General features: G+C 41.2%; 1 protein-coding gene across 2 annotated transcripts in view; it reads left to right on the forward strand.

Moving 5' to 3' along the window:
- The window catches only part of PTPRN (protein tyrosine phosphatase receptor type N), a 2,492,130-nt gene that overhangs the window by 498,413 nt on the left and 1,974,222 nt on the right, over positions 1-19,495 (forward strand). The window lies entirely within an intron of this gene.

Raw genomic sequence — 19,495 nt, forward strand, 5'->3', positions numbered from 1 at the left:
AGACCCAGAGATCTAGGATGAAAAGAAACAAACAACTGATCAGATTTTCAAATAGCCTTATGCTGATCCAAATAAATTCTGAGTTGCCTATGCACATCCAAAGAATGAAGCACCCTCTCACTGTCAGACTGTGGAGAGGGGAAAAAGTAGGTAGATTACTAGACTGATTAAGGGAAATCCCATTATCCACTTTAGGCATAAAGAGGGATTAGTGAGTAAAGACATCCTGTCCTCATGAAAAATCAAAAAAGGAGGACAAACCATAAGGGCCTGCAACTCAGACACCCATCTGGCAGAAATAAAGGCTAACAACAGAACAGACCTCCAAGAACAATGTTGCAAGGAAACTGAAACAGCAGGCTCAAAAGGAGCCTGAGTCAACTTCTCCAAAATAAAATTAAGATGCCAGGTAGGAGGAACAGGCTTCCTGGGAGGTCTAATATTAAGGACGCCTTTGTGAAATTGTTTAACCTTGCATCTAGAAGCTAAAGGAAGAGATAAAGGTAGACAAACGGAGATGGATGACAAGTGGGCCTTAATATAAGAATAGGCCAAACCAGCATTGAGCAATTCACACATAAGAGAGAACCAAAGGAACATCCACAGTGAGTTCTGGTTATGAGATAGACATCAAATAGAAAACAACTTCCATTTGGATAAGTAGGATTTCCTAGTAGTAGGTTTCCTGGCCTACTGTAGTACTTGCAGCACATCCTCAGAAAAAAGGTGTCTATGAGGAATCAAAATCCTATCACCCATAATGTCAGTTGAAGCATGGACAGGTGGGGATGGATGAGAGATCCTTTGTCTTGTGTGATTACATCCACCCTTTGAGGTAACTTGTGATGATTGCCTCTGGCTAGATGCAGAAGTAGAGGGAACCAGTGCTGTCGTGGCCAAAAGGCAGTCACCAATAAGATTTTGGGAGCATCCTGCTGAATTTTGAACAGGGCTTTCAGAATGAGAGGACGGGGAGGAAATGCATAAAGGAACATCCCCTTCCAAGAAAATGAGAGAGCATCCACCTTCCATACCAGAAGACCTGGGACAAAACTGAGGAAGTTGTCTGTTTAGAAGGGAGCCAAAAAGATCCACTTGAGGAGTACCATACTGGTGAATAATGTCCAGAAACACATCTCTGTGAAGCATCCATTTGTGGGACTGAGTCTCAGAGTGTCTGCCATAATGATGTTCTTCGTGTTTCACTGTTGCAGTCATCACACTTGGGTTATCTGCCTGCAGGTAGCCCTCAGTCAGCCCGAATACCAGAGACTTAGTATTTCTGCGTCAGTTGCTGTTGCTCCAGGACTGACGTCAGGTTGTCAGGGCTATAAAAACAGGCAGCCAACGTCATTACATCAGTCTTTCTTGCCGAGGAGCCCGAAGCAGAAGCAGTTCGCACTAGTGCCGTTTGGCTGATACCTGAGTTTTCATTTCCGAACTGAATCATCCTGAAGTCTTCTAAAGCTAAGTACCCCATTGGGGATCCTTTTTTCTTGCACTAACCAATGTCAGAAAAAGTTAACAATTGTCTCGTCTGTGGAAAGCAAATACCAAACCAGATTTCCATTCTTTCTACATCACCTGTTTAGGCCCAGACTACGATGTACCTCACTGTCGGTTTTGTGCCTTGTTCAACGCCCGAACTATTTGTTGTCGGGCCCTAATTGTCACTAAATACTTTCGCTCTCAATCTCCGTATTCTGAAATGGCTTCGGTAAGCCATCCAACTGCCGATCTTCCGAAAAAACGTAAGGATAAAGACAGAGACAGACCACACAGGTCCAAAACTGCCGACGATGCTTCCATTAAGCTAGTCACCAGTTTGCTGGTACTCAGTGAGATGCTTTTGCAGCCCCTGATGCCCGCTTTGATGGATTTGCAGGCTGCTACCGAGACCCGTTCAGAGTCCGGTATGCCGCTAGACTCTTCTTTGACTACAGAGCCTGTGGATGTCTCTACCTTGGATGGGTCCAGAGCCGCTGTGCAGGCACCGGCTTCTGAGGAAGTTCTTCACATTACTGATATTCGACACAAACCGATGACTTCTTTTGCGTCTTCAGTTCTGTCTAAAACTACTGAGTTTCTAAGGCCAAGAGTATGAGCTACGGCTAAAAAATGATGACCCAAACTCAAGCACTTGCTTCCTTGCCACAACATCAAATGCTTAAAATGGCAGAAGACCTGATTATGCTGGTTAGGGGAAGCCAGCCTTCTCCTGCTAAGAGAAAGAGAGACCTGTCCCCAGCAGCTTTAACAGACCAAGAGCTGATGACTCTGAGGTCTCTGAATATGAAAACATGCCTTTATCTGCTTATGAGGATTCAGATGCAGAGGAATCCATTCCCTCTGTTTCCCTTCCAGAGGATTTTTCTTCTGGTGAAACCCTACACATTTTAAGAGAGTATTTCCACTGGGAATGTCAAGACAATCCTCAGTCCAAAAAGAGACTCAGAGAATTTCTAGATTTGCCACAACATACACCTTTAGCAATTCCTCCAGTTCTGGATGTTGTGGATGATGTTTTTATGGAATCCAGCCTAACTCCTGATACTTTACCCCCTGCTCCAAGGAAACCAGACAGGTACTACAGAGTCCCTGACTCTCAAACATTTATTTTCAAAAATCCTACTGCTGACCCAGAGGTAATTTCCCAGGGGCCTAAAGGTATAAAAGCAACTGCAGTTAAGAATCCCACCTCTTCGGGCAGGGATTCCCGAGCTTTAGACAGATGGGGTAAAAAAGTATACACCTCTGCAGCTCTTGCCATTAGGGCATTGAATTTCCAGTTTCACTTGCTGAAATACCAGTAACACATTATGGAACTTAAGAAAAAATTAGCTACCTTTACAGACTGTGCAGAAAATAAAGAATTACAAGAGCTTATGCATTCTGCAAACCAAGTCAGCAAGCAGACTTTGCAATGTGGTTTTGATGCCCTAGAAGCATCTTGCAAGGCAGTAGTCACTGGTTCTGTACTGAGGAGGTATGAGCAGACCTTGCCAAGACCATGTCAAATCAAAATTACTGGACGCTCCTGTGAACAAAGACAATCTGTTTGGCACCAAAGCAGAAGAGGTTCTAAAAAAGATGGAAGAAAAGGCTAAATCTATGCAGTCAGTCAAAGATTTCTTGGAAGTGCAGCCTCCTAGATTCAGTAAGCATTGCCCATCGAAACATTGGTCCTTTCCAGTCCCCTCAAGGTCATCTCAAACCAGACCCAGGGGAAACAGACCCCCCCAGACTTTAGTCTCTGGGTATGCAGAGATCTAAGCAATGGAGTGCCTCCACTTCAAAAACAGGGAGTGCTAAGCCACCCTTTACAGAATGAATTCACAGTGACTTCTCTAACCCACTCCTCACCTCTACCCAAATGCTTGTGCCCCTAGGAAGAAAACTTGCCCATTATGCAAAAATCTGGACCTCCATCACCAAAGACTGATGGGTGCTCAACATTGTATTCCAGGGATACACATTTTACTTCCACTCACTGCCAACCGCAAAAGGGTTCCCAGACCTTCCTCCAAACCAGTGGGCAGAGGCATAATACCAAGTTCAATCCCTGCTCTCCATAAGGGCAGTTCAACCTGTTTCGGCAGAACAGATAGGTCAAGGGTTATATTCCAGACTTTTCCTGGTACCCAGAAAAGAGGGCACTTGGTGCCCAATCTTTGATCTTTCCACTCTAAATGTCTTCCTGGTGGTACCAAAATTCAAAATGCTCACCCTTCAGCAGCTTCTTCCTATGCTGTCCACTGATGCCATGCTGTCCACTGATGCCTGGTTAGCCACCCTAGACCAAAAAGAAGCTTATCTGCACATCCCTATCAGGGACTCATTCAGGAAATGCCTACATTTCAGGGCAGGATCTATGCATTATCAGTTTTCTGCACTTCCCTTTGGCTTATCCACTGCTCTCAGAGTATTCACAAAATGCTTGACTCCAGCCATTGCTTACTGAAGACAGAGGAAAATTCAAATTTACCCATACTTGGATGATTGCCTGATTCAGGCAGATAGTCAGGAACAGCTGTTGCAGCACCTGACATTTGTAAAGAACCTTCTAACCTCCCTGGGGTACACTATCAATGAAAAGAAATCAAAACTAGTCCCCAGTCAAAAGATTATATTCCTGGGAGCAAGCTTGGACACAGCATCCCAGATGGCATTCCTTACTCCAGAAAAGCAAGCCTATCTGACAGGCTACTTTGCTCAAATGGCCACCAGAACCCAGCTATCCACAAGGAAAATCCTGCAGGCCCTAGGGTTCATGGCTTCTTGCATCTTACTAATTCCATATGCCAGACTGCATATGAGGAAACTTCAATGGTACTTAAAAAGTCTTTGGTGCCAACATTCTCAGGACCTGGAAACCATCATACCTATCATACCTTGTCTAAGTAAGAATTCCTTTGGTGGGCAACAGTATGCAACCACAACAAGGGACTTCCCTTTATTCAACCCCATGCCACCCAGTCCCTAACCTATGGGCGGCACACTTGGACGACAGGTGCATTCAGGGCCACTAGAGCCCAAGTCAAACTCATTTGCACATCAACCAAAAAGAGATGCTAGCTGTTCAGCATGCTCTGACAGCTTTCAGGTCCCTACTCTCACCAGGACCCCTGCTAATAAAAACAGACAACACCACAATTATGTGGTACATCAACAAGCAGGGGGGTACTCACTCTTACCCACTCTGCAGGCTAGCCATGGCCCTGTGGAACACGGCCTTGGATATGCAGATTCATCTGCAAGCTCAATTCCTGCCAGGCAAACAAAACTCAATGGCAGACAACTTAAGTAGAAATCTCCTAGACCCACATGAGTGGCAATTAGACCCCAGCACCTTCAGTGTCCTAATCCAGAAATGGGGGACCCCAGAGGTGGACCTCTTTGCCTCCCCTTGCAATCACCAGCTCAACAATTTCTGCACCAGGACACCTCACAGCAGGACGTGGAAAATGGATGCCCTATCCTTCCAGTAGGAAAACCTCTCATTCTATGCATTCTCCCCACCTGCCACTTCTGTCAAGAATATTACTAAAGATAAGACAGGACAGACCAAAGGCAATCCTGATTGCCTCAGAATGGCCACACTAGCGCTGGTACCCACTACTGCGCAGGCTGTCACCAGTGCCACCCTGGCACCTACCCCAGATCCCAACCCTCCTCACTCAGCAGGGGGGATAGATCTTGCATCCACAACTGCAAACCTTGAATCTTGCAGCCTGGCTTATTCCTTAAATTCTCCCCCAGTGACCAGCCTATGCAAGCAGGTACTGGACATCATTCTTGAAGCTAGAAGACCCAGTACAAGGAAGTACTATGCTGATAAGTGGAAAAAGTATTGTTCCTGGACTCTGTCTAAAGGAGAGGACACAGCACTGCCCTCCTTACCTCTAATCCTGGATTACCTAGCAGACCTACTCCACAGAGGCCTATCCTTCTCCTCCATTAAGATCCATGCCTCTGCCATTTTGGCTCATTACAACACTGAGCCACCTCTCTTCTCTCACCCTCTTATCAAACAGTTCCTGAGAGTGGCAAACAAATTTAGGCCACCAAGGAGAGCACCCACCCCTGCTTGGGACCTTAACTTTGTACTGGAAAAGCTCACGCTACCCCCCCCCCCCCTTGAACCTGCAGCATCAGCAGAGTTAAAATTCCTCTCTTGGAAACAGCCTTGTTTCTGCCCATCACTTCAGCTAGAAGAGTGTCTGAACTACAAACGAAAAAACTGTTGAACCAAAAGAGCGTAACAACGAACAAGAACACTATGAGAGACTACTTCGTAAAATAAACAGACGTTTAATGACTCCAAATTAATGTTAGCGCTTTCGGCTAAATCAAATATTTAGCCTTCCTCAGACAAACAGCAGAACAGGAAATGACATTTCTTAAAATATATGTATAGAACCAATTGAAATAAAGTGCATTTAATAATTAGTTGTAACTAAGGTTACCTTAAAGTAGTATAATCCATTGCGAACATAAGCCTTGAATAAAGGTAAAGATAGAGTGCCTCTATAGGCATTGCAACGGAACAGCAAGTGATACTTTGTTGCAAGTAACTCCATTCATCAAAATATTTACACAGATGTTAAACTCTATAATTACTGGGTTATTTAATCATACAACTTGCTTCATACTTATGTGATGTGTTAAAAATGTTATAAAAACAGTGAATGATAAACTAAAAATATTTGTGTATATTTTAAATTGTTACCAAAAATATTTCCACAATTTGGAACATTATTTCCACATTTAAACATTAAAAATACTGATTAGTTTTGCCCGCAGAATTCCTGTACAATAATCATAAAATAATACAATTTTACATTAGTGCATTCTGTTAGGGAATAATTGATGTTGGGTCCATTTCATATCCAAATGTGAGAGACCTTCCCTATATGTGTTATCTGTTATACGATAACCATTTTAATACACATTTTATTGATAGGTTGTCATTGATGCCAGGTAATAAATGTGCTCTAGTTCGTAACACATATAGGGAAGGTCTCTCACATTTGGATATGAAATGGACCCAACATCAATTATTCCCTAACAGAATGCACTAATGTAAAATTGTATTATTTTATGATTATTGTACAGGAATTCTGCGGGCAAAACTAATCAGTATTTTTAATGTTTAAATGTGGAAATAATGTTCCAAATTGTGGAAATATTTTTGGTAACAATTTAAAATATACACAAATATTTTTTAGTTTATCATTCACTGTTTTTATAACATTTTTAACACATCACATAAGTATGAAGCAAGTTGTATGATTAAATAACCCAGTAATTATAGAGTTTAACATCTGTGTAAATATTTTGATGAATGGAGTTACTTGCAACAAAGTATCACTTGCTGTTCCGTTGCAATGCCTATAGAGGCACTCTATCTTTACCTTTATTCAAGGCTTATGTTCGCAATGGATTATACTACTTTAAGGTAACCTTAGTTACAACTAATTATTAAATGCACTTTATTTCAATTGGTTCTATACATATATTTTAAGAAATGTCATTTCCTGTTCTGCTGTTTGTCTGAGGAAGGCTAAATATTTGATTTAGCCGAAAGCGCTAACATTAATTTGGAGTCATTAAACGTCTGTTTATTTTACAAAGTGTCTGAACTACAAGCAGTTATGGCTGTGGAACCCTTCATTATTTATCATGCTGGCAGGGTTTCCCTCAGGACTAACCCTTCCTTTATGCCTAAAGTGGAGTCCAGTGTGGCTCTCAACCAATCTATCCATTTGCCAACCTTCTTCCCTAATCCTCAAAATAAAGGGGAAAGGATCCTGCACTCCTTGGACGTGCACAGATAGCTCAGATTCTACCTTGATAGGACTAAGACCTTCAGGAAATTTGGCCAGTTACTAGTCAGCTTTGCACAAGGGGCAGAGGGCAAGGCCATTTCAAAACAAACAATTTCCAAATTGAAAGCACACTGCATCCATTTCTGCTACAAGCACCATGGAAAACCAACCCCTCAGGGGGTCAGAACACATTCCACTAGGGCAACTTCTACCTCTACAACATTCCTCAGGGGAGTCCCTACCAGGCACATCTTGGAAGCTGCTACCTGGAGTTCTGTACACACCTTCACCAAGCATTACCACCTGCCTATCTTTTCTAAATCCAGGGCAGGTTTTGCAACAGCAGTCCTGCTGGGCATACTAGCCAGCCCCAATTCTTCTTGACTGCCTCCACCCTTTCTTCAGCTTTGGGAATCAATCCAAGTGTGATGACTGCAACAGTGAAACACGAAGAACATAGTACATTTGTGTACACTTATCATATATGTAGATGTTCGAGTGTATTCACTGTTGCAGTCCTGGTTTCCCTCCCTCCAGCCCCCTTGCCTCTCTCTCTCCTCTCTGTCTATTACTCACGCCTTTCAGGGGTATTGGTATTTACTTTTTACTGGTGGTATTTTCCCCACCATAATTTAGCTCCCTATTTGGGGGGCTCCTGACATTTGGGGCAAGAAAAACTGATATAATGGCGTTGGCTGCCTGTTTTTATACCCCTGATAACTTGACGTCAGTCCTGGAGTGACAGCAACTGATGCAGAAATACTAAGTCTCTGGTATTCGAGCTGACTGAGGGCTACCTGCAGGCAGATAACCCAAGTGTGATGACTGCAACAGTGAATACACTCGAACATCTACATTTATGGTAAGTGTACACAACTGTACTTTCTGACAATAAGGGATATAAGCCACCTGAAGAGTCACTTGACATTTGACAGCAAGATCCCATACCAGAAGTGCCAACCGGCAAAGAAGGTAGGACCACATTCCTCCCTGTTTGTTGCTATATCACATCACTGTGGTATTGTCTGTGAAGACATTAAGAGGCCGTGGAGAGAAAAGAAGATGGAAGGTGTGCAGGACCAGTAGAAGTGCTCTAATCTCTTAGAAATCGATCCCTCTAATGGTGTGGAGACCACACCCCCTGTACCTTTAGGGAGCCAGAAGTCACCTCCCATCCCATAACTGAAGTGTCTGTGAACAATGCCTGAGAGGAAGGAGGGGGAAAAGGTATCCTTGGATTCAGAGACAACTGCCAAATCCACCAGTTAAGTTCCTGTCTGAGACAGGGAAGAAGAGAAACTACAATGTCTAGAGGGTGTGCATCAGAATGGCGGATACCATGAAACCCAGAGTTCTCAAAAATTCCCTGAAGGCAATGGAAACTTGAGGAAGGAGAATGTGAAAGAAAGAAATGAGAGTTAAGGCCTTTGGAGAGGGCAGGGATGCAATCATTGGCACTGTCTGAATCCTACAACCCAGAAAAACCAGATCCTGAGAAGGAGTCAGAGAAGACTTTTTGAAATTTGTTGTGAACTGCAGATTCTGAAGAAGAGAAATGGTAAAATGAAGATTTTGCAAAAGAGTCTGTGGAGAGGCTGCCTAAATGAACAGATCATCTAAGTAAGTAAATATTTGGATCCCTTGAAGTCTCCAAAAAGCAATCACAGGAGCATGGCATTTGGTGAACACCCTTGGGGCAGTAGAAAGGCTAAAGGGCAAAGCAGAGAACTGAAAATGCCAAGAAGAAACAGAGAAATGTAAAAACTTCCTGAAAAGAGGATGGACTTGGAATATGGAGATAAGCATCCTTGAGATCCAGAGACACCATATAGGCGTGAGGGAGCAAGAAAGAAAACAGAATCCAAAGAGACAACATCTGAAAGGAAGGCACTTTAAAAAAAAAAAAAAGTGTTGAGATGAGAGAGGTCTAGAATAGGTCTCCAAGTGCCCTCTTTTCTTGGCACTAGAAACAGTCTGGAGTAGAACCCTTTCCCCCTTTGGGACACAGCTACCTCTTGAATAGTACCCTGAGTCAAGTGAGTTTGAAGAACCTCTGGGAAAAAGGGAAGCTGTTCCTGAGGAGGTTGGGGAATGCCCATAAAAGAAGGCCGGGATTTCCACACCACAAAGTACTCCCGATGAATGATTGACAGAACCCAAGAGTCTTTAGTGATCTGAAGCCAAGCAGGAAGAGAAAAAGAAAGGAAAAAAGAAAGGGAAATGTGTTTGGGAGGAGATGGATAATCAGACAACACCTGGTTTGTCTGGAAAGGAAGGCTTCGGAAACCCAGAAAACAGAGTAACTTCAACAGGAGGAGCCCATTTGCTACTCTTCTTACCTTCAGTAGAAGGGCAGGAATATATACAAACAAAGGCAGGCTTAGCAGGATAGTTTCTGTAAAATTCAGGCACAGGAGAAACAAAAACATGTTTAAGCTCCTGTAAAGCCTTTCTCTTATCCAGAAGGGACTCAAACAAACAAGCAGCAGCTTCCCCAAACAGAAGATTAGAATCCAGGGGAGCAGCCATCAACTTAACTTTAAAAGCATCAGGTAGAGGCTGGAGCCTAAGTCAAGAATATCTCCACATGACTGAACCAAAAACAGCAGCCCTAGATGAGGCAGCTGCCACATCATAACTACTTTTAATAGAATGACAAATGACTTGAGAGGAAATCTAGCAAGGAAAGAACAGAAATTTTACCTTCAGACTCAGGAAAATCAGAAATAAGTTGACAGGCCTGAGAGAGAAGCGCCAACACATACCTAGACATATGGGCCTGATAATTAATAGCCCAAAAACCTAGGGTAGCAGAAATGTAAATCTTCTTACCCAGCCATTCCATAGTTCTGCTGTCTTTGTCAGAAGGCAATAACTTGGGCGAAGGAAGCAATTGATACAGCTTATCAGAGGCCACAGAGACCACAGAAGGTCAGCAGCAGGACATTCATACAAAAAGAAGCAGTCTTCAGACATCCTATAAGACCTATCAGGCTTCTTGGGAGCAGGGGGTAAAGAATCAGGAGCATAAGGGGCATTGGAAAAAACATTCAGCAAAGCAGGCAAAACAGGAGGAATATCCGCAGGTTTAGGAGACACCAGCTGTAGCAACTTTTAGTATCTGCTATGGATATCAGGGACCTGAGCACAATCCCTCTTAAAAAAATCCATCATCCTAGAGAGCTTATCCCCAAAGGAGATTTCCTTAAAAAGAACATCAGAACTAATAGACTCCTCCTCCTCTGACCCATAGTCCAAAGGAGAAGGAATTTGAGTAGAATAAGTCAGGGATTTGTCATCAGAACCGACTCAGTCTGATAAGAATTCTGTTCTCTCATCATTTTAAAGGGAGTAGAGGACCAAGGAGAAGCAGGAACTGAAACCCCTTGAGGAGGCTTCAAAGACATTAAAGCAGAAAATAGTGAAATCCTGCCATTCCCTTTGAGGATCCCTAGGAGCAGAAGAAACATGTTTAAGTTTTGTTTCTTTGTTAAGGGAACATCTCCTCCAAAAAAACTGAGAAGACTCAGACCCAGGATGGTAGTCAAGAACCGTAGTAGGAACTTCTTCCCCAACTAAAATCTGAGAAACACCCCGAGGCTCCTTGGAAGAAATCAACCATGGTTCCGCTTGAACTTCCAAGACAGATCCCTATAAAGCCTCATTGGACGTGCTGCCGGTCAGAACCTCACCAGCTTCCAACATGTTCACGGTAGAGGAATCCAACAACACAGCCTGGCGGGCCTCCAGGTTTGCAACAATTTCAGGAGAAACACCTGGCAGAGGCTGGACAGCAGAAGATTCTGGTCGTACCTTTTTCATCTTCTTTCCTAATGACTGACCCTCGGGTGGGAGATTCCATCCATTCTATCTTTAGCAAGAAGCTTAAAACACAAGGAAAGGGAAGAAAGTCTGCTGCGAAGGGTTTTTTTGGACAAATGCCTAGCAAATAGAACAAGACGTATGGTCATGAGATGCTTCTAGACAAAAAAAGACACTTACTGTAGTGGTCTTTATGGGGAATCTGTCTCCCTCACTGGTATATAACATTCCTGGATAACATTAACCCTGAGGAGTACAAAAAAAGTAAGAGAAAACAAAAAAGCCTCAATGGGGCACTTACCTGCACTGCAAACAGGCACAGGTAACCACTGGAGAACAAAAATGCCTTCAGCTGGCAAAATAGATGCAAGTAAACAGACCAATAGTGAAAAGATGCATTTGGACTGGAAACAAAGAAGTTCTGTTTATGGTACACCTGAACACCACCTTTATGCCCTATGGTGCACAAGGAGTGTTTGAGTGACGTTCAGGTGTACTGACTGTTAAATGCAACAGGAAGTCTTTGGTATACTGGCTGGATGACGGGATTCCACAGCAGGGAATCCTGAATGTTAGGAATACTGCAGCAGGGAATGAAAGGACATTCTCTGGTACTTTTGTAATAGGGTTGCCACCTTTTCAAATGGCCATAGTGGGGCATTTTCGGAACACACATCAGATTTTACAGGCCGACACAAACCCACGGTCAGTACAAAGGATAGAACTTTACTTTTTTGCCTAAATAAAAGCTTATTCTTTTAGCAGTTTAGTTGCTTATCCTGTTTCTTGTAACATGTAGGTATTTTAGATTCAGAAATAACTATTGTATGCAACTATTACATAAAATATAGGACATAATTATGTCCTACAATCTCAGGACATTTGCCATTTTTAATATTTTTGGTCAGGACACAACCGCCCAAAGGGGGACTGTCCCTCGCAAAGTGGGACAGGTGGTAACCCCATTTTGTAACTGCTTGATGTCATGCTCCTTCCCTTGTGGAAATGCCTGATGTTGTGTTCCTCCCCTAAATGATAAAGGCAAAACCAATTCAGGTCTTTTCTGTTAATTTGGCAGCCACGTGGATGTGTAATGAATTCTGAAGATGCGTGAATGGAAGAACTTTACTGGTGATAGTCAAAATTCTAAACTGTGTGAATATCAGAAAAGAATTGGGGAAGAATTAATGAGGTTGGGGTTAAATGCATGTATAGTCTGTGCATGACATATCAGAGTATCTCAGCATGGCAGCTTCCAGAAAACTTGCCAGATTCTTATTGGTAGTAAGGATGAACCCATGCAAGCAGACATCATGGAGAATGCTTGTAGTTAGAGCTTTAATAATAATAATAATAATAATAATAATATAATAATAATAATAATAATAATAATAATAATTTGGGAGGGTGGCCTAATGGTTAAGGTGTTTGCCTTACAAACACAAGGTGCAGGGTTTGAGTCTTACAAGGGATAATTGGCTAGGCTTAAAATGGCTTGCATGGGCAGTTAGCTTAGTACTAATCTATGAACCTATAATAATAGTAGCTGGATAAAGAAGTAACTTAAAAAAAATATGTAGGCTTCATTGATTAATTTTACTAATGTATAGCTGTGACGGGTAGGCAAGTAAAATCAGCTTAGAGAAAGAATAAAGAAGCGAATTGTAAGGATTTCAGGATTGCTAAGCACTGCATCAGGTCATAGTGTAATTCATAGAAACAGAATTTACAAAGTCATACCAAACACACTATGTTTTTGGCTCGTGCACTTCTGCTTTAAAATCTATGAGCTTGCCACATATTTAGGAAGAGATGCTGTTCTTTTGTGACAATCTGTGAATGATCTGTATGTTTTTCAATAAAGTTTAATTGTATAGGACATTCTAGTGAACATGCCTGCCAGTGAGTAGCAGGAAATTTTCACTTTCAAGACCGAGGTGAGAGTAGGAAAATACAGCTTCAGCTTTGTAACTGACCTGTTTTTTTTTTTTTTTTTTTTTTTTTTTTTTTATACAATCCAGACCCAAGAGTCATCATCTGACTAGATTAGCTAAGTGTATGAGTCATGCAGAGGTATGAATTTGATGCATCATTATCCCCAGAGCCATCATTTTGATATAGCTGAGATATTTTCATCCCTGAATCTGTCTGCCAAGCTAGCTCCAAGTAGCCTATAGCTGCTCTTTATTTCTCCGAGTAACCTCTAACTGTTCTGAATTGCCCACAGTTTACTGTACTTAGCTGTAGCTGCACTCTTCTCTCCTGAGTTCACAGTTACCAATGTAACCTTTACTTATATCTTTAAAGTAATCTTTGCTATTAGTTCACAGTTACCAGCGTAACCTTAATTATCTAATTTAGCTACATATAATTATTCTGTGATAGGGTGTTAAGCTGTACTTGCTTTGCATTGCCCATAGTTAACATTTGTCCACATAACCTTCAGTTGAAATGTTTAGTTCTCATTTGCCCATTGTTCACAGTTAGCAAAGTAGTCGTAAATTACCAATTAAATTCCATGTAGTCATTCTGTTAGGCAGTGTAACCCTCCATAAATAAACTAAAAAACAGTTGCATTATCCCTTAAGTAAAACCACATTCTTACATTTCTCATAATATAGCCATAATAATCATAACATATAGATATTCTGAGAATTACTATTCTGCCTAAATGGAATGACAGTCTGTTTCCCTCCTGTTGCCAGCGCCCTAACACTTGTTTCCTCAGGCGGTGTGGTAACTGCTTTATTCTCATAGGTAATGACCTTTGATGTGGCACTAATAATTCTGTTTGTTGGAGATGTAAATACTTAACAAATCTGACAGTTGTGCAGTGAGCCACACTGAGTACTTGGTTGACAGACTTATTCTCCAAGCTACCTCCAAGCAGCTTGTCGTTTTGTATTTCTGTAAGTAGCCCTTAACTGTTCTAATTTGCTCACAGTTTACTGTACTTAGCTGTAGCTACACTCTGCTGCCTTGAATTCACAGTTACCAGCATAACTTTAAGTTATATCTTTAAACTCATTTTTGCTATTAGTTTACTGTTACCAGTGTAACTATAATTATCTAATTTAGCTATATGTAATTATGTGATAGGGTATTAAGCTGTAGTTCCTCTTCATTGCTCATGCACTGTGAGCAACAGACATTTCCACCACATCCTTCACGAAGTGGCAATAAAATGTTTTACACTGAGAATGTAAAAAACCCTACCAGGCCTCCCAGATCCTTGAAGACCAGCACCACATCACGTTCAGGCACATCTTCAGCAGAGTCCTTAAGATTCGAATCACCTTAAATCCCCTCCACCTAACCACTCTATACAGATATGGTAGTGATCAGCAGATTTTCCACTCACAAGGTTGGACAAAGAAAGGTTTATAATGAGTTGCCTTTTGGGGACCATAGCCTCTGGTATCACAAGGGCTCTAAGGTCCCTTGTTACAGGCAAATGTGAGTATAATATGTTGGCTATCCATGCATGGAGCAAATGACCTGGGACACACATCCCTGAGGGGACATGCAGAGATATATGGGAACTGTCCATGTCTTGACTGGAACCCTTCTTTCTTTAAGAATGGTACCTAGATGCAAAGAAAAAATAATTGATTCAACAACTGATTAAATAGTTGGTGTAATTTTAGTGGTATCCGGTATGGGTTAGCATAGGATGAGATGCAAGACTGTCTAACTTGTTTTGCAAAAGATGGCCTACACCTAACCTACCAGTGCTTCTGCATAAAGGTCTTGCTGCCCCCATAGTGCCTTTTTTTAGCAGTCCCGTTAATGGGCTGCCTCCATGGTGCCTTTTTTGTCATAGTCCAGCTACTGAACATTCTTTCATAGCAAAGATATCCAACCCAAAATTGGATCATATTAAGATGGTCCTTCTCAAGCCAAGAAATCTTAACTACAAATTGCCTGATCTTGAGGCCCTCCTGTAATTGGAAAACGTACATTTTTGTGCAGTTACTAAGACTTGGTTTTATTGTAAAAAGAACACTCCTGCTACACCTGGATTTTGTAACTATAATACAGTCAGGACTGAGGGTAATAGCAGTAGTGTCTCCATATCTGTCAAGGATCATAACACCTCCAGGCACACAAACCAAATTTATAGAACTAAGGATCACCCTAAACAGGATAAGCTTTCACAACACCCTCCATCATCATTATCATCAACCTCATTTTTCCCATTTTTCTACATGGAGTCGGGGTGTTGGATTAACTGTCCCCATCTCTCTCAGTTCAGTGCTACACTCCTTGCTTCTTCGACAGTCATTTCTGACTGTAGCAGATCTTCTCTCACACAATCCATCCACCTCTTTTCTGGACACTCTTGTTTCTTCTTACCTTCTTCTTCTTGTCTGTCCCAAATCACCTTCACCAGATTGCCTTCTGCTTTTCTGCACATGCACCTAAACCACCATAATCTGTTCTCTTTGATCTTTTCTGCAATTGGGGCTACTTTGGCATCTGCTCTTATGTTCTCATTTCTTGCTCTGTCCCACAGTCTGCATCATACCACCTGTCTCAGGCACTTCATTTCCATCACCTGTAGCTTCCTCATCTGCTTTGCCTTTACTGCCCACATTTCTGTACCATACAGTAGTACTGGTTGCACCACTGTTTTGTACACCTTACTTTTCAGTTTCTTTGGCATTCTTCTGTCATACACTACACCTGAGACTCTATGCCAGTTGGCTGCTGCCCCTCTGATTCTAGCTTTGACCTCTTCATTCAGACTTCCCTTCTCCTCAGCCTCCCCTTCCAGATACTTGAAGCTGTTAACCTGTTCCACTGTCTTCCCTTCCATCTTAATTCTCAGCTTCTTCTGAGTTCCCCAATTTGCTGCCGTTGCTACTGTCTTATCTGTACCTAGTTTCATCCCATGTGCCTTCAGGTTTGCATTATATTTCCCTATCCTTTGCTCATGTTTTTGCTTAGAGTCTGCCTGTAATGCCATATCATTTGTATACAGTAGCTTTGTTGATCTCTCCCCTCCAAGCTGTTTGCTAATGTAGTCCATCACCAGTATGAACAGCAGTGGGCTCAGAGCTGAACTCTTATGTACACCTGCTGCTACTGGGATCCCCAATGAGAGACCAGACACTGTTCATATTTGAGTTATTTGGTCCTCATATCATTGGACAATTATGAAGGCTTTGTAAATGTACTTGGGAAACTTCTTATTACCAAAAACTCAGTTGTATTGGGAAGACAACCCCTTAATTAACTGGAACATCTGCACCTCCAGTAAAGAGTTTGCTCAGAAGTTCTTGGACTTAATAAACAAGAATTCTTTGGGACAGAGAGTTAAACCAACCAGAGAACATAATACTCTTGATCCAGTTTTATACAGGTATAGCCACCTCATACACCTTTCTCCTAGTATCGCCCTCTCTAGTTAAATCAGACCATAAACCTGTGATTTTTACTTTCAAAATTTCAGAAGCGCCAACATCAAATATCTCAGAATTTAAGAATTTCAAGTGTATAAACCTTATCCAGCTCTTTAACAAGATTTCAAAATTCACTCAAAGCAATGGCAATTGTGCCACTGACACAGCAGGATAGTTCTACCTTGCCTTGCAATTTCTATGACTCTACACCTACATAGATAAATGTATAGAGTTGGCAGTCATAACCAGAACAAAATATAATGGGAAGTTCCAAAACAGACCACTGATGATTCTCCAATATAAATAAATGTTACAATAAAAGAAACTCATGAAATTATATGACAGGTCCAGTAGCCCTCATGCCAAGAATCATATCAGAAATATTACATATTACTTGAAACTTGAAGAGTACTGATTTACTAAAGCAACCCATGAACTTAGGATGGCATCTGAGGCCAAGGATAATTATAAATCCTTCTTTAGCTATGTTAGAAAACTAAGACATAACAGCCACCAGCTCTGAACATATACAAAATTGAATCTCCTGCTTGGACCCAATAGACATTGCCAATACATTAGCAAGTATATTCAGTGCTAACATTTAGACCCTCTAGCTTTGCCCTGTGGACCAAACCTGGCCAGTTGGAAGTAAATCCCCAATTAAAACAATGATAGCTCATTAGTATTCAAAAAAATGTGCATGCTGATTGGTCAGCCCAGCCAGCTGTTGTAGATCGAGCATATACCAACAGAAAAACATCTGGTCACTGAAGTGTGACTGGACTTTCCTGTATTAATATATCCTATGGAAGTATGCATTTCAAGTGTCCAGATTTTCACAATATTCAAAATGTTGCCTCATATTTTACGTCTGTTCCTCATAAAATGTGTGGTTTTCCAACAAATTACTGAGGAGTAAAGTCACTAAATAATGACAATGCATTTTAATTTCAGAATTCATATCCTTCAGACAGTGCACAATATCATAAATCCTGTTATTCCAGCAGCTTTCTAAGTTTATAACAGCAACATATACAATAAGGACCTTTGTCCCCTGTTATTTGAGGCTTTGCAACATTTCTTGAGCTGAGAGGTCGAGAGGTATGTACAAAGGGCAGGTCAAATACAATAAGGTCAATACAATGGTTCACTTCCTACCTCAGCAATAGGCAGCAGGCAGTGCTCTGGGAGAATAATCTATCATCCCTCCTGTCAGTCACCTTGGGTGTCCCCCAGGGCTCAATTCTAGGTCCTCTACTTTTCTCAATATTTATCAATGATCTGCATTTAGCTATTCCTCAAGCTACCTGTATACAATATGCAGACGATTCTACACTTATGTGCACAGCCAACTCTTCTTCTGAACTACAATCCATAACTCGGAAGTTGTTTAACACAGTAGAGTCATGGTTTTTAAAGCGTTGTCTCCTCTTGAATCCCAAAAAAACAAAACTCCTACTCTTTACTCCTACCCGTAAGTCCACACCATTAGACTTCTCAGTCATCTCTAATAATGGTACCCTCATTGCTCCTGACTCCAACACCAAACTCCTTGGAATTACAATAGATAACAACCTTAACTTCAAATCTCACATTAACAACACTATAAAAAAAAGTTAACAGAAGAGTGGGCTCCCTATATAGGATTAGACCCTTCCTTACTTCTACAGCTAGAACCACTATCACCCACTCTCTTCTAATCTCTATACTGCTCTATGCCTCACCAATTTACACAAACTTCACTAAAACAACCTGCTCAAACTAGCTAGCTCCTATAATAACATTGCCCGATTTACCACTGGAAATCCCTTCAGAACCTATCACTGTCACAACCTAAAACAACTTGGTTGGCTTGAACTACAGAATCAGCTTCAATTTAACCAACTTACCATTGCCCATAAGGTCCTTAATGAACCAAACAAAACTCCAGTACTCTCTAACCTCATAATCCCCTATAAAAATCTTAATACCTTACGCTCATCAAATAAACTATTAGCATAAACAAGTCCAACAACATGGCAGATGACTCCCTCTTTTCAAACACAGCTGGCAAAAACTGGAACCTTCTACCTAGTGAATTTACATTACTTCCTTCCCTACACCTCTTCAAACAAAAACTCAAATTATTCCTTAGAACACACTGGTTATGCCCTTGCAGTAACCCTGACTAAAATTTCACCCCTGTTCTAATACTTCCTAGTTTCTACTTTCAAAGTAGACAATGTTGTTTAGCATGAATGAAAAGAGTGAACTGTAAAACTACTGTAACATTTAGTATTTAATTCTTCTGAAGATCATGTCCTAAATTCTGTTCTTTGTCATTTTATGTACAATATAATGTATTTGAAATAACTGCTATTTACTATTTAATTGTATACTACTACCTGGTTACATACTGTTTTTGTTTTGTTTATTTTTTATTGTAATCGTTAACCTTTGTTATTACTGTTGTTTATTGGAACTTTTCTCCCTGGGCCTCTACTGAAAATGGACATATATCCAGTTAGACTAGCCCAGTCAACAAATGTAAAATAAATAAATAAAATACAAGCAAAACAAAACTAAAGAAACGTACCTGATTATCCTTGTATTTTTGCCCTATCTCTCTTGTGCATCTAAACTGTCCAGATTTTATATACATATATATATATATATATATATATATATATATATATATATATATATATGGGTCTACTATGGTTGATTGAAAACTCACTAGATTTAAAATGAAATTACTAGGACCACTTCACTGAAAGCTCACTTCACTGAAAACTCACTTCACTGAAACTCATTTCGTTGAAAGTTATAAATGGCCTTTTCCCCACTGTAGTGTGACCCTGGAGTTAGTATATAAAGTAAGGGGGGGTGGGCAGAGCCCCCCGCATTGGGGGGTGTGAGGGCAAAGCCCCCCACATATCTTGGTTATATAGTCTCTTTTGG

Source organism: Protopterus annectens, chromosome 6.part1 (assembly GCF_019279795.1).
Source record: "Protopterus annectens isolate FY-2018-M chromosome 6.part1, PAN1.0, whole genome shotgun sequence".
Taxonomy (NCBI): Eukaryota; Metazoa; Chordata; order Ceratodontiformes; family Protopteridae; genus Protopterus; species Protopterus annectens.